General features: G+C 47.1%; 1 protein-coding gene across 1 annotated transcript in view; it reads right to left on the reverse strand.

Moving 5' to 3' along the window:
* Positions 1 to 7,429, reverse strand: part of FAM135A (family with sequence similarity 135 member A) — a 92,637-nt gene extending 85,208 nt beyond the window's left edge. Inside the window, exon 1 of the mRNA XM_069851425.1 lies at positions 7,365 to 7,429. The gene's annotated coding sequence lies outside the window, so the exon portion shown is untranslated. The remainder of the gene's footprint in view (positions 1 to 7,364) is intronic.
* Between the last annotated feature and the right edge of the window lie 3,922 nt (positions 7,430 to 11,351).

An 11,351-nucleotide genomic window follows, 5' to 3' on the forward strand; every position in this document is an offset into this window, starting at 1 on the left:
GCAAGGGCTTTCATTAGGAAAAAGGAGCACAGCCTGACAGAATGACTGCAAACTTGGTGAGTCTTGACCTCCACCTTTAGGTCTAGTACTGACCTCAACTGTTACAAGTTTCTTTCCCCTCTATGTTATTTTTACATGTAGAGCAGCAAAATCTATGTTTTCTACTATCTCTGCCTCGTTGTTTTGGCACTTCAAATATCCTCTATACCTTAGCACAATTCGATCTGAATTATTTCACTGGGGTGAGGGGTTCCAAGTCAGAAGTGCATGAAACCATAAGCCTGCATAATTATCTGATAGCTGCTATACTCTCAGTTTGCCCAGAAAATAGAGAAAATCTTTAAAAAGTATGCTTTTATAGGAAGCAAGATGGGCCACATAAATAGGCAGGCAAGCAATATATACTGTAGTTTAAAAGTACTAGATATGCAAACACCACTACTACTAAAAGACAGCAGCATTAATTACGCTATTTAGTTGAATTTTTTACATGGAAATATACAACCATTATGCAGAAAAATCATCAAGTGACAACTGAACTGACAGTCTGGGAAGAAAGTACAGTTTCTATGAATAATACTTCTTAAGCCTGCAGAAGAGCAAACGCTATCACATTTCTCTTGTAAGCTTGAATACAGAGAAGATGAAAGATAGACTGCAAGCCATTTTTGATACCAAAATTTAAAGTGAAACCTCACTTATTAGCTTTAGAAAATCATCTAAAGCATAAAGAGAATTCCTATTGTTTTATAGCTAGAAAGCGCGACAAGCTTATCTAGCTTGATACCCTGTACAGTACAGGTAATGAATGGCACAATGAGTAACAGGGATAGACTCATGAAGTTACAACACATGAACAAGGCTGTGATTATAGGAAGTAGAGCTTGATCTGAAAAACAAGCCAGTTTATTATTTCAAAATGTCAGAAGTCAAAGGTAAGGCTTCCTGTACAACTGATGAATGCTGTATTTGGGGGTGTAGTGAGCATACATTTGTCATTTACTTCATAAATAAGATTCAGCAAACTATACACAAACATACGTGCATGGGTATGTATATATGTAAAAATTATACAGTATTAGAAGTAACAAATTTATAACTTCTCATTTGAAAATTAAAAATAGGAAAAGTAAAATGTTTTCAATTTTCCTGATGCAAGCCATGCAACTCAGAAATGAGGGAATTCTGATTTATTTTTAGCAAGAAATAGTGATAAAGGAAATTTCATATCTTGTTTACAATGAAACTATGCAAAAAATGTGAAGCCCAAGATTCTTAGCACTGAAAAATGTTCCCAATTCCAAAATCTCTAAAGAAAATCCATTACAAAAAAAGGAGACAGCACTGAAAACATCTAATGAAAAATAGAACTAATGTCATTTCAAACTGCTTTAGCGTTTTTAAGTTTTGTTTCTGCTTGTAAGTTGAACTTTGCGTTCAGGTTTCATTCTGTCCCTTATTTCTCTGCCTGTTCTTTCCAAGAATAGTACTGTCACTGATTTCCTGCTTGAAGTAAACACAAATTGCTTACCTGACTTCTCCCTCACCCCAAACTATAGCAAACTTATTTCCTCCCTTTCAGTTTTTTTTTTCTTGTTTACTCTTTGTTGTACACTCTTGTTACCATGAATGTTCCATGTATTGTTCTTTGAGGAGACAATTTGTGCAACAGACTACTGCTAGTATCAGCTACATCACATTACCAACCTACCAACTGCTTCTGCTTGAAATGAATGCATAAATATTTAACTGCTAAGTTCATACTTGTACGGTGACATAGTTTTCCATACACAAAACTTCATCGGATGTATCCCATGAATGAATGTGATCAAAATGTGCTTAGTAAAATGCTAGAGTAAGCCAAAATCAGCAGATGCTCAACAAACGTAAAAGCACGTGTCTTGCCACAGAGAAAACATACGGTACATGAACGCCAACAGAATGCAAGGACATACTTTCCTGTTTTGCCTAGCTGCGGGAGAAAAGCACAGAAGCAGCATTTATCCCGAAACACAGTCTGACCAGAGCAAACTTACAGGGACAAGAAAAGGTGGCTCTTGAGCAGATTTAACCAGTCAAACCCAGTCTCTTGCTCCTCATTTAAAATTGCATCTTGACAGTTCACATGTAGGATCCTACATCCTACATATAAAGCATTTGAAGGTTGCTGCATAAACAAACTTTTCATTAAAAAAAATAAAAATCACATTTTCCAAGCTTATTTTCATGAGGAGGGAAAATGTATGCAAGATTAAATCATTAATAATACCAGAAAAATCTAAGTTATGCTCATAGTTTAAACAAAAGAGAAAACGAAGGTGTTGGTACTTCACACGAGTACCTGTTTTGGCTACGTGCTCCCCGAGCCAAGTGCCTGTCAGAGGCACCCGACACACAACAGCAGGCTGGCAAAACAAATATCCATCACCAACAATTGCTGGTCAATACGCAGACTCTACTCATCTATCCTGTCATGAAAACAATTAAAGCTCTAGTGAGACTGTATTTTTCCACAAGGAGGAAAAGGGGAGGGAAGGAAACCCCACACAACAAAAACGCAACTCTTCCACCGTGGTTAATGAGAGGGTATATTCTGCCAAGCCTACCCTGTAGTCCGTAGGGACTGGGGATTGAAAAAGAACAACAGGAATTTAAGACTTAAGACAGAAAGAAAAAGATGAACCGTTTACCAAACAAGGATAAGAAGCACTGGCTGGTATCAATAACAACTACAAACACTGAAACAAGGTCAACAGTCACAAGAATTCACAACCATTTATTGTAATCCTCACACTGAGGTCCAACTTTGGTAACAATTTAACTTTCACATTTATTCAGGAGAGCACCCAGGCCAAGAGACACACAGGCACCAGTACTCTTAGCAGTACTTCAATAAACATTTAGGTACCTGCCTCGTAAGTTGGTGTAAAAATAAGAGTTCAGGAGTCACAGCTCAGACTGGGTTCCCGTATCTTCACCTGCAGTAGCTGCAGTAGTCTAAAACCTTACCACTCACAGTAATCCGCTTCACCCTTCTGCCAGAATTTGCTTTCCTATCCACATCCAGCCAGATGGCTGCGGCACACGTCTCATCCTAATCACTTCCAGCCCCCTCAAAGAAAAGTTCGTACCAAATTATCAGACCATAACCTGGTGAGAGTGTGATAACTGACAGAAATATCCTGTCATGGAGTGTTCAGGTCTTAAAACCACAACAATGAAGTCCAGCAGAACTTGTCAAGAGTCTTCCTCAGTGAAGAACTGACTGTCAAAGTCAACAGGAAATGCTGGAGAGAGTGATGAATCTCAATTTTCAGATCTCTCTCTGCTTGGGAACTGTATTCATTAATGTTTCCATGTGGGATGAAAATGCAAAAGAAAGTCGTATAACAGAGGAACCTGGATACTTCCAAAAGAAAAGAGTGGCAGGTAACAGTATCACGTCCATGACTTGGCGTTCAGTGGCTTCAGAACAGACACCAGGGCTTATTTTTTCTGAAGCCTAAACAGAACCCAAGGTGCTATTTTTGAGGTTTTGCTGAACGCTAAACAGAACTAAATTTTACAGCAATGGAATTAAATTGAATCAACAAATGTGTTGGCTTGTCTGGCACACGCTGAAAATCACAGTTTTGAAGACAGATTTTGGTTGCTATGTATGCTTTAGCAGTACTGATGACTACTCATGCCAAGCCTTACCCAGGCCAGTTGTACCAACAGTAACGTAAAAGCGAAGAGAACAAATCAATTTTACTAATAAAGCAAGTGTTGATTTAAGAACAAAACTTAATACTTTCACATATCAGTCAACTCTTACCAGTTTCATAGGAGCACATTTAACATAAAGGAAATGTAAACTGTTCCAAAGAATGAGCTCAAATTCATGTTCTGCAATTTTTGTTAATAACTGAAGGAAAACTGAAGAATTGTCTTATGCTACTTACAGGGGAAAAAATGAGAGGCAGGAAAAGGAAAAAAAAGTTGGTCCATCCAAGGAAAGCACAGAGATTTATAGCTGTGCTCTGACATAGCAAATGCAGGTACTCAGACTACAACTACTGGCACAGTCGTATGGAAGAAACAGAGCAAGATGACAATTCTGTGTTCCACTCATTTAAAGTTTTTGTGAAGATACAGCCAGAATCTGGATTATTCTTCACTTCCTACACAGCAGTATCTCCAGTTCCAATGGGCAACAAATTGTTGAATGGAATAACAAGAACTATGCAGAAGTACTTAATTTGCTCCTCCACAAACCCACTATTCCTGCATCCTGAAAAAGCCATAATGCTCCAGCCAAACACAGCCTTACTGAACCAGGTTTGGATGGCAGCAGTTAACCTTTAGCAAGGGCCAAGCAGGTTTTCCTTCACAATCAACATGCTAAGTAGGAAATACTTTATGGATGAAAATGTAACACGTTCTCTTCTAGAGTAATAAGGATCACACAAGCAGCATTCCCTGTTTCTTACTGGTCCAACGAACATAAAAGCGGTGCATGTGGCTTTTAGCTCTGGCTTCACCAAGGTATGAGACAACATTAACTAGTGGAATAAATTCCTTTAAAAATAAAGCAAAAACCAGTAAAACAGAATAGACATTATTGCCAACTTACTTGACAAAATGTCAGACTTCAAACAGAAGTTTGTTTACCTTTTAGTCTGAAAAATCCACTGCAACCAGCAGAAAGGAAAAGTGGGCTCAAACACTTACACACAAATATCTTTTTAGTTACAATAGCAATGTGACTATAAACCTCCCAACTAGATTTTGTTTAAAATCTGCTATGCTACACAATTTCTCTTTGAAGAAACATATAATCATGAAATAAAGTTTTCAAGTAAGTTCTACTGAAAACTTTGCTTAGAGTACGACCAGATGGAAAGGAAAGGTTACTTCCACACGAGTGCTTACTGATCACGCCAATTCTGCCGTAAGCGACTGAAGATTAATTCACCCCTGAGGATTCCTTAGGGATGGTAAAAGGAGTTGGGAACCTCCGCTGTGCCTGCAGTGCCCTGCCCTGCACAGAGGGCAAAGCCAGAGGAGAAGAGGCTTTTCCCCACCTGGGCAGGGTGGCTGTGATACAAGAAGCAATTACTTCTACAAAAAGTGGAAAACTTTGATGTAAGCTAAAGTAGAGTTAAGTTTCACCCAAGTAACTGTATTTTTGAAAGTTAGACTGACTTCCCTGACACCGTGTTTTTTTAATAGCATGCTTTTTCAAAGAATGTTTTTCCAGATGCTGCTACATCTTGTGTTCAGTGTGATCTGTGCTGAACAGATGTGTCTTCTGTAACCACCTCTGTTTGCAGCCTTTCCCTGTCTCAAACAAAAGGTCAGAGCTGGAGCCAAAGCTCCAAATTAGCAAGCGATCTGACTGTTGTGAAGTTCATAATGACGTTCCTCTCTACAACTACCTGAAAGGAGGTTGTGGAGAGGAGGGTGCTGGCCTCTTCTCCCAAGTGACAGGGGACAGGACGAGAGGGAATGGCCTCAGGTTCTGCCAGGGGAGGTTTAGGCACAACATCAAGGAAACATTTTTCACGGAAACGGTCATTGGGCACTAGCAGAGGCTGCCCAGGGAGGTGGTTGGAGGTCTCCTTCCCTGGAGGTGTTTAAGGGATGGGTGGATGAGGTGCTGAGGGACATGGTTTAGTGTTTGATAGGAATGGTTGGACTCGATAATCCGGTGGGTCTTTTCCAACCTGATGATTCTATGATTCTATGACATTAAAATTAGCCCTTGGAAAGGAGTATTGATAAGAATTCCGGGAAAATTTATCCATATGCCTATAAGTGGGGAATATGCTCTGTCCCACCTCTTGTCTCGCTGCACAGGGTCGATGGGGACTGCTCCCTCGCGTTGCCCAGGCCTGACAAGGGCTGCCTGCTTTCTAAAACTCCAAAACAAGCCTCAAGAGAGTTTATTTGCCAGCATTTTCGGCCTCCAGCGGAGCCGCCGGAGCCGCCCCCCGCGCCCCGGGGAAGCGGCCGGGAGCGACTCCCAGCGCTCAGCCAACAACTTTCCACGCCGCCTTACGAAAAGACATAAACAAACTGCCGCCCCCCGCAAAAAAAACCCCAACCCACCGTTCCGAACGCTGGCAGACGCCGGTATCCCTCGGGAAGGCAAGGAGCGAGGAGGCAGCCCGGCACGGCGGGGACGGGGGGTGTGTGTGTGGCGGGGGGGGGGGGGGGGGTAATGCTGGTCCTGACCTATTTTCGGCGCCGCCTGGGAGCGATAAACAATCAACACCGGGGGCGGAACGCGCTGCCCGGGCCCGGCCGGCGGGGAAGGGCGGCAGCCGAGGGGCCAGGGGGTTTGGCAGCCCCTGCCCCGCGGGGGAGAAGGCAGAGACCGCAGAGACCCCAGACCTCATGGCCCCCACCGCCCCCCGGGGTGGGAGAGGGGGTCTGCCCCGCTGCTCGTCCCCTGCCAGACCTCGGCTGGCGTTCTGCAATCCTCAGCATAAGAAGGATGTGGAGCTGTGGGAGCGGGTCCAGAGGAGGCTACAAGGATGATCAGAGGGCTGGAGCAGCTCCCATAACGAGGACAGGCTGAGAGAGTTGGGGTTGTCCAGCCTGGAGAAGGGAAGGCTCCAGGGAGATCTTATAGCAACCTTCCAGTACCTGAAAGGGGCTAAAGAAAGCTGGGGAGGGACTGTTTACAAAGGCTTGTAGTGACTGGATGAGGGGGAATGGCTTCAATTTGGATGGGAGAAGATTTACACTAGACATTAGGAAGAAATTCTTCACCGTAAGGGTGATGAGGCACTGGCACCGGTTGCCCAGGGAAGCTGTGGCTGCCCCATCCCTGGAGGTGCTCAAGGCCAGGTTGGATGGGGCCTGGGGCAGCCTGGGCTGGTGGGATGTCCCTGCCCATGGCAGGGGGGTAGGAACTGGATGGGCTTTAAGGTCCCTTCCAACCCAAACCGTTCTATGATTCTGTGCTCTACGACCTTAAACGTTCAGTGCTTGCAAGCTGCAATTGCTTAATCACATTCTATGACTCTATGATCTTAAGCACTTAAGGTCTGCAAGCTGAAATTACTTTATCACATTCCACGGTTCCACGGTTCTATGATTTCAAGCGTTTAGTGCTTGCAGGCTGTAATCACTCAGGTACTTTTTACGTTTCCACGTTTCTGCGATTCCGTGCTCTTAAACGATTAACACACGCGAGCTGAAATTACTTAATTGCATTCCGCGATCCCACGATCTTAAGCGTTCGGCGTCCGCACGCCGCAGTTGCCCCGTTCCATTCTACGCTTCCCCGTCTCTACGATTCCGCGACTCCACGGTCTGAACCGCTGCGTGTCCGCGACCCGGAGCCGCCCCCCCCGCCCTCCCCGCTCACCGACCTGTGAGGCGAAGCGGCGGCCCCGCAGGCCTGGGCCGCCCCGGGCTGGCGTGGCGCAGGCAGCCGCCGGCCGCTCCCGCGTTCCGCTGGGCGGGGAGAGGCGCTTCCTGCTCCGCGGGGGCCGCGGGGGGGCCGCGGGCGGCTCTGGGCCCGGCCCCGCACCGCCTCCCCGGGCCCTGCGGCGGGCGGCGCTCCGGCCGGGCTGCTCCCCCCGCCGCCGCCGCCGCCGGGGTCCGGCTGCTCCCCCGGCTGCCCCCGGCTTCCTGCGCCCGGCGCTCCCGGGAGGGGGCTCCCCCCGCCCCGCGCTGCTAGGATCCCGATACCTCTGCTTCCCCTCCCCCTGCTTCCCTCCCCGTCCCCGGTGCTCCCGGGGTTCTTCTCCTCCCGGTGCTGCCCCCAGCTCCGGATCGTGCTCCCCCCGCTACCCCCACCCCGGTTCTGCCGGGATCCTGCTCCTCCCGGTGCTGCCCCCAGCTCCGGATCGTGCTCCCCCTGCTTCCCCCCTCCTCCCCTCGGTGCTCCCGGGATCCTTCTCCTCCCGGTGCTGCCCCCGGCTCCAGATCCTGCCCCCCCCCCCCCGCCCCGGTTCTCCCGGGATCCTTCTCCTCCCGGTTCTGCCCCCAGCTCGGGATCGTGCTCTCCTTACTTCTCCCCTCGGTGCTCCCAGGATCCTTCTCCCGGTGCTGCCGCCAGCTCGGGATCCTGCTCCCCCTGCTTCCCTCCCCTCCCCCCCCGCGGTGCTCCCGGGATCCTTCTCCCAATGCTGCCGCGGTCCCGCTCCTCCCGGTGCTGCCCCCAGCTCAGGATCCTGCTCCCCCTTCTTCCCCCTCCTTCCCCTCGGTGCTCCCGGGATGCTCCTTCTCCCGGTGCTCCCGGGGTCCCGCTCCCCCCGCTGCTGTCCCCCGGGCGCCGGGCAGTTCCCACACTACGAGTGACTATTGCAGTGCTAAAGCACGATAGCAGAGGAGTCTTCTTACTGTCAGGAACCCTGGAAAGCAAAAACCATCCTTCAGTGACCTTCCCAGCCTTAGCTGGCTGGGCACGGGCACAGGCTGCCCAGGGAGGCGGTGGAGTCACCATCCCTGGAGGTGTTTAGAAGACAGGTAGATGAGGTGCTCTACTCTGCTCTCATGAGACCCCACCTGGAGTATTGTGTCCAGTTCTGGAATCCCCAACATAAGGATGTGGAGCTGTTGGAGCGGGTCCAGAGGAGGAGGACAAAGATGATCAGAGGGCTGGAGCACCTCCACTGCGAGGACAGGCTGAGAGAGTTGGGGGTGCCCAGCCTGGAGAAGAGAAGACTCCAGGGAGTTCTTATAGTGACCTTCCAGTCTCTGAAAGGAGCCTACAAGAAAGCTGGGGAGGGACTGTTCACAAAGGCTTGTAGAGATAGGTCAGGGGGGAATGGGTATAAATTGGAGAGGGGAAGATTTAGCTTAGATATTAGGAAAAAAATCTTCCCTATGAGGCTGGTGAGGCACTGGCACAGGTTTCCCAGGGAAGCTGTGGCTGCCTCATCGCTGGAGGTCTTCAAGGCCAGGCTGGATGGGGCCTTGGGCAGCCTGGGCCAGTGAGAATTGTCCCTGCCCGTGGCAGGGGGGTTGGAACTGGATGGGCTTTAAGATCCCTTCTACCACAAGCCATTCTATGATTCCATTATATGATTTAGTAATGGACAGGTATGGTTGGACTTGATGACCTCAAAGGTCTTTTCCAACCAAACAATTCTATGATTCTATAAAAATGTCACAATTAAAATCAGGTGCTCTGCATCAAAGACTCATAAAAGCATAAACCCTCCTCCACCCCCGGCGACATGCTGGGTCATGATCCCTTCAAATTACATACACAAAAATGCTGATGGCTACTAAAGTATGGTGGAGAGATTTCTCCTATTTTCTAACACCAGGGTAGAGGAACTTCTGGGTGCAGCAACAAAAATGCCTGGCTCCTCTTGCTGCCCCATGGGGCCTGGAGGGACAGATGTGATCCACCCCAGTCTTGCCCCTGGACATCTTCCACCCATGTTCCCAGGGCCCCTTTCCTGGTGCACACTGGGAAGCTCGGGAAGGACTGTTTACAAAGGCATGAAGTGATAGGACGAAGGGCAGTGGGTATAAACTGGATAGGGGCAGATTTAGACTAGACATTAGAAAGAACTCCTTCACCATGAGAGTGGTGAGGGGCTGGCACAGGTTGCCCAGGGAAGCTGTGGCTGCCCCATCCCTGGAGGTGTTCAAGGCCAGGTTGGATGGGGCCTTGGGCAGCCTGGGCTGGAGGGAGGTGTCCCTGCCCATGGCAGGGGGTTGGAACTGGATGACCTTCAAGGTCCCTTCTAACCCAAACTATTCTATGATTCCATCATTCTATCATTCTAAGTAGTGGAAAAAAAAAACCTGTTAATCTGTCTGGGAAAAAAAAAATCCTCTTTTTATTCCCCTTCTATCTACTTGCCTTCATCTGAAAAAAAAAAAAAATATTTCTTGGGTGTGAAAAAAGCTTGCATAAAGATAGTTCCTCAGACTCCACTGTGGGCTTCCCGTATGAAAGCCATAGCTAAGCCTGTAGCTGTTTTGCAGAAAGAGGAGTTACAAAGCACTAGTTTTACTTTTAGTGCAGGGAGCCTTTCAGGCCAATCAGATGGCCAACAATGTTAAATGTGATCTGTTAGTCTTTGGATAGGATTCTTTTAGCAATCTAGGGGGGATTTAAATTAGGGAAGATCTTATAGCTCTTTGCATGTACCTTAAAGGACGTTGTAGCGAGGTGGATGCAGGTCTTTTCTCCCAAGTAACAAATGATAGGATGAGAGGAAAAGGCCTCATGTTGCACCAGAGGAGTTTTAGACTGGATATTAGAAAAACCTTGACTGAAAGAGTGGTGAAGCATTGGAACAGGCTGCCCAGGGATGTGGTGGAGTCTCCTTCCCTGGATGTGTTCAAAAGACATAGTTTGCAGGTATGGTGTTGTTGGGCTGATGGCTGGACTGGATGATCTTAGAGGTCTTTAATGGTTTTGACCTTAATGGTTCTATGATTCTAATTTGTCACTGATTGAACTAGCATGTAAAAAATGCAGCCACAAAATTAAGAAGGCGAAAGCAGGAAGCTTGAGTGATACTGGGTTGAGATGAATGACGGAGGGATGAGAAGCTGATCACTGTGGAGTACCAACACCAGATTTGTGAGACACCCTCGTGAGTTCCCAGCATCTGTTTGCTTTGCAAAATCAGGTCGAGATTGTACTGATCATGGAAGATTGATGATTTAAATGAAGCTTGCATCTGATTTATCATGCCTGTGTGAGTTTCTCAAGGGTTTTTAAAAAGGCAGTTTTGAATGCATCACTGTTGATCATTGAGCCTGAAAACCAATGGCTGCCGTCTTGCTTTTTTACCCTTGGTTATTTCAGGGTAGGCTTGAGGGACTGCTTCATGGTTCTGCAGAGTCAGTTCTAACATACCAAACCAAATACTAAAGCACAGCTGACCAAAGGACCCACCAGGTCTAAACACAACACCCCCTGGATTTACTCTGCTTCAGAAATACAGTGGTTTTGTAATAAAAAACGTTCGGCACCTGATAATGCCTGTGGTTCTCAAAAGCCAGCTTTTATTGTAGGTAGTCTAGTTTCTGAGTAGTCCAAGGTTAGGCTGATGGTTTGGATGGGCTTTACATATTTGCACAGGTATGTACATGTCTGGCTCAATATTTCTGGTATTTTTTCTCTCTTGGACCTTGCCTTGACTTCTGCTATTAAGAAAATGTATCTCGCAGGCTTCTTTCCCATTAGATGGTTGAAGCATTTCTTGGCAACAGTCTTTTCTCTCAATACAAGCAGAGAACTGGCAGCTTGTTCCCATAAATGTCAGAGCTGCCATTAGAGAAATCTAATTTTCTTCCTCACCAAAATACACTTGCGAAGATGTATCATCAATCAGCCCAGCTGCCAACCATACCCTTCTTTTGCATGTGGCCGTGAGTACTGT

The sequence above is a fragment of the Phaenicophaeus curvirostris genome, chromosome 2, assembly GCF_032191515.1.
Source record: "Phaenicophaeus curvirostris isolate KB17595 chromosome 2, BPBGC_Pcur_1.0, whole genome shotgun sequence".
Classification (NCBI taxonomy): Eukaryota; Metazoa; Chordata; class Aves; order Cuculiformes; family Cuculidae; genus Phaenicophaeus; species Phaenicophaeus curvirostris.